Genomic DNA, 4,645 nt, shown 5'->3' on the forward strand with positions numbered 1-4,645 from the left:
GGATGGACTAGGAAGAAGGACAGAATTTTTTATTGCAAAGAGAAGAATGGAAAAATGTGGGCACCAGAGTGAGGCTCCTCCTAGCTAGCCAGGAAGAGTAGGTGGCTGTCACACACAAAGAGGCAAGGATACCACTGAGGATGGGCAGGCAGCAGAGATAAACTTTGCTTATGTTCTTTAATGGAGCAGGAAGACTGACCATCAAAGACAGAACAGGTATCATCGGTGGGCTTCCCTGCTTATCGGTTGTGGGTTGTAGCAGCACCTGACTTAATTTTGTTGGAGGATTCTTTTCCTTGGGGTGATTTTTTCATAAAGTGGCACTGTTCTGTATTTGCATTGGGTAAGAACATCCTCGTTAGTCTAGAACAGCCTGCTGTGTTTGTCTTCTGGAGATGAGGCTTATTAACTGTCACAGTAAAGTGATTCTGGAGTGCCTCTCCGATAGGTCAGAAGGTCCTCCTGGGCTCAAGAGCTGATTATGGAGGGAGGAAAGGTGAGAACAGTAAGTACATGATAATATTCTCTTAGTAGTATCTTTTTCCTTTTCCTCCCACACCAGAAATTCACCTTCCATCACACTTTGGGAGTAAGACAATAATTAAACAAACTGTGCAATCATTAGGTTAAATCAAGCCAGGTAATTTTTATTTCCAATCTCTTAAAACCTGCACTGAAATTCTCAGACAACATAAAAGAAATTCATTGGAATGTATCAGCTGCAAGTCTGTTTACCTGGGGCATGATAACATGTATAGTTATCAGCCTTGTTTCTACTGCCAATTATTTTTATGACATAAACCCAGATTATGGGGCAGGAGCACAGGGAATAGAGCTGAACATGTTATGTCTTGCATAACCTTAAATCCAATTATTTGAGAATTTGACTTTGTTAAGTCTTGGAACTGAAAGAAACTGTAAATTATTGTCTAAAAAAATCTTCGCAACAGAGTTGAGTACTACATAAATCTTGCCCATCCTTTCTTCTAGAAGTGGAGGCAGAATGAGTGTAATACTGGGCTGCCCTTTTCAAATCTTGGCCATCAATTGAAATGTGCATATTAGATGTGGCTCCAAGGGTTTTGTATGAAACTGTGCCATGTAGGTTCTAGAGAAGATGAAGATAGCCTTGGTGAGCTAGGTGAAAATAAAGGTCGAAGCGTGTGATTATTTTATAAATCTAAGTAGATTAAGAATGGTTGGTAGGAAATTATTTTCAAAGGATGAGTCAGTCTTCATTATGAAAAAGACTTTTTAGCATGTGTATACTTACTATGCATTTCATTTCATTTCACTGGATATGTAATTTATGGTCATGGGAGGTACTTTGTTTTATGCATTGCTTCATTCACATAAATTATCTCATTGCTTCATGAGGGTAAAATATGATCCAATATGGCTTCTTTGGAAATTTCCTGAGATAAAATTTTGGGAAAGCTGATAAAGGCAACAGGTGTTGGGTAAAGCATGCCAAGGAAAGGGTCAGAAAGAAAGGAAAACCTTTGGCATCATTGATTTTTTTACATTTTGAAGTCATAGGATCATTCTATAGTTGCCAGTATAAAAAGCATTTTTTAGTCTCTCAAAATTTTGTTATAAGTTTCTTTATCAACCAGGTTTCCTTTTGTTTATATTTATAATTACTATAAGTTTTTTGGAGGCTTACAAATAAGTTTCTGAAGTGAAAATATTAGGTTGTGGATTAGGTTTTCTAAACAGGCATTTCATCCCAAATATAGTTCAATAACTTAAATGAGTGGTAATCTGGCCTCCTTCTTTAGTCATATAAACACACACACACACACACACACACACACACACACACACAGAGAGAGAGAGAGAGACAGGGACAGAGAGAGACAGAGAGAGAGAGAGAGAGAGAGAGAGAGAGAGAGAGAGAGAGAGAGAGAGAGAGAGAGAAAGCTCTAGAAAACAGTTACCCAACAGAATTTTCTTTGGTAATGAAAACGCTTTCTATCTGTAGCGTCCAATACTATAGCTCCAGGGTCCCCAACCTCCAGGCCACAAACAATTACCGTCCTTGGCCTGTTAAGAACCAGGCAACACAGTAGGAGGTGAGCAGCATGCAAGAGAACATTACGGCCTGAGCTCTGCCTCCTGTCAGATCAGTGGCAGCATTGGATTCTAACTCTATTGTGAACTGTGCATGCAAGGGATCTAGGCTGTGTGCTCCCTATGAGAATCTAACGCTGATAATCTGAGGTGGACCAGTTTCATCCAGAAACTAGCCCCTACTCCAACCCTGTGGAAAAATATTCTTCCATGAAACTGGTCCTTGGTGCCAAAAAGGTTGGAGACTGCTGCTATATCCAGGAGTTATTTATGGCCACCGAGTACTTGAAATGTGTCTATGGTAAATAAAAAGCTGAATTTTAAATTAAATATAGTTTAATAGCTACCTGTGGCTAATAGCTACTATATTAGACATGCAGTACGGGAATCAGAGGTATGCTCTGAATCCTAACTTCACTACCTTCTGGCTTGGGAAACTGAGGCCGGTTGTTTTCCTCTCTCTGCTTCAGTTTAGCGGGCTTTCATTAAATTCCAAATTCCTAACCTAAGTTTTAAAGAAGTCTATGCTTCAAACACAACCTGACTTGTCAGTCTTATCATTTATTATTCTTCTCTATTTTTCCTAATTTCACACAAATTAGACTGCTTTTTTTTAAAAAAAAAATGGCTCTTTTTTTTCACCTATATTAATAAAGGCTCTCAATTGCAAATTTTAAAAAATCCAACTTCAATTTATTTAAGAAAAAGGAGAATTTAATGTCCTTGGTATCAGGCATGCCTGGATCAAGAAAGCCATTTTATTCTATCTCTTCTTTTCTTATTTCCTTTGTATGACTATTATTTCTAGGTAGGCTTTTCCATGAAAAGTAATATGTAGGCACCAGGAGTCGCAAACATATCCCACCAGTTTAGCAAGTGTTGGAACAAAGAAAGAAGAACACCTCTCAGATGTCTTCTTGATAACTTTTATAAAAGTCTTGGGTGTGAATCTCATTGGATTGCATCCCTACCCACCCTTGAATCAAGAAAAGTGTTTGGTGGTAGAATGTATTGATTGGTCGAGCTTGGTTTCCATACCTGTCCTTGCTATCAGTCCAAGAAAATCATATGGACTGGGAAGAGTAAAGGTTATTTGCATAAAGGAAAATCAAAATCAAATACAGACAAAACCATAAATAGCAATCATGCCTCTCATTGCTCCCCCAATCCTTTGATCACCTAAAGTCTACTAGTTATTGAGCTGTCCATGTGATTTGGGATCCTCTCTTGAAGGAAAGAATTCTTGCTAGGAAGCAGTTGCCTTACCATAAACTAAATTTAGCAACAGGCCTCTCCCTTCATCGCCTGCCCTCTAGGAGGAGCTAAATGACTCATTTTTTTATGACAGGATATGAGTAAAAGTATCTTCTATAACTCTCTCTCAAACACTCCTCTCTTTCCCCAACTATTGGCTAGATACTGATTCCCAGAGAAATCTTGGAAGCCATATACTAGAGATGGCGAAGCCTCCATCAGCTTGCATTTTTGAATGTTAATGATTGTGGGAAGCAAAGGTCACTCTGACGTCTCCTTCCTCCTTCTGATTGGTTTCTCACATGAGCGAGATTTGTGCTTCTGTTGTGTTAGCCAAAGAGGACATTATCTACATTTGTTAGAGTATCTAGTTTTACCTTAATACAAAGACTAATTTCTAATTTGAACACTACTAATTTTTTTTCTGTCCCTAAGCTCCTTGATACCCTCTTCTCAACTTTCTTCTCCACCCCAAAAAGCAATCTCTTGACTGTCTTAGATCATGATACATTTTTGCACTGACTACATTGGCTTATACTTATGTATGCATTTATCTTACCTGTTATGTTTGGTTTCTTTGAAGAGAAGTTAGAATCTAAAGGAAGTCAGAAAGGAAAAGACTTTTTATTCTTTGTTCGTAATGACTGCCACTTTGTACTAGCATCTTCTTTCTTTACTTTTGGTTTACTACTGCGACTCACCTCCTCTTACCCACTTTGGCTCTTCAGTAAAGCCAACAAACGGCTGTTCCTTACATAAAAAAACGAGAGGATGTGAACTAACCTCTATGTTTTGTCTACTTTGGCTGAGATGATTTAGCTTTGTGAGCAACTAAGCCAGAAACTTGAATCCAGTTCACTTTGACTCCCTTTTTTCTAGTGTTTTACCATCTATATGATGGTTATATGTAAAATCATCAATAGATTTGGATCAAAATAAATAGCCATGTGTGTACAGTGGGAGAAAATTAGTCAGGTAGAAACTGGCTAACTGTTAAATTACAGAGGAAATAATGAGGAAAAGTACTTTATAGCCAAAATAATAATAAAAAACTAAAGTATTTCTAATGATAAATAATCAGAGCCTGTCCTTTTATTTTCTTTCTTCCCCCCAAATGAAGACATCTTAGTTTATTAACCTGTTCACCTGTAAAGTCTGACCTTGTGTTTCAGTTAGATGTGAATTTAACATTAACTGTCATGTTTATTAGAAAAAAATTTATAAGGTTCTCATTCTCTCCATCCCAGCTTGATTAGCAAGAGTAATAATTTTACCAGTAGAGGGCTGGAACAATACTTATCTTTTTTTTTTCTAACAG

General features: G+C 37.7%; 1 long non-coding RNA gene across 5 annotated transcripts in view; it reads left to right on the forward strand.

Moving 5' to 3' along the window:
* Positions 1–4,645, forward strand: part of LOC118144310 (uncharacterized) — a 70,890-nt gene that overhangs the window by 39,376 nt on the left and 26,869 nt on the right. The gene's annotated exons all lie outside the window — the stretch shown is intronic.

The sequence above is a fragment of the Callithrix jacchus genome, chromosome 9, assembly GCF_049354715.1.
Source record: "Callithrix jacchus isolate 240 chromosome 9, calJac240_pri, whole genome shotgun sequence".
Classification (NCBI taxonomy): domain Eukaryota; kingdom Metazoa; phylum Chordata; class Mammalia; order Primates; family Cebidae; genus Callithrix; species Callithrix jacchus.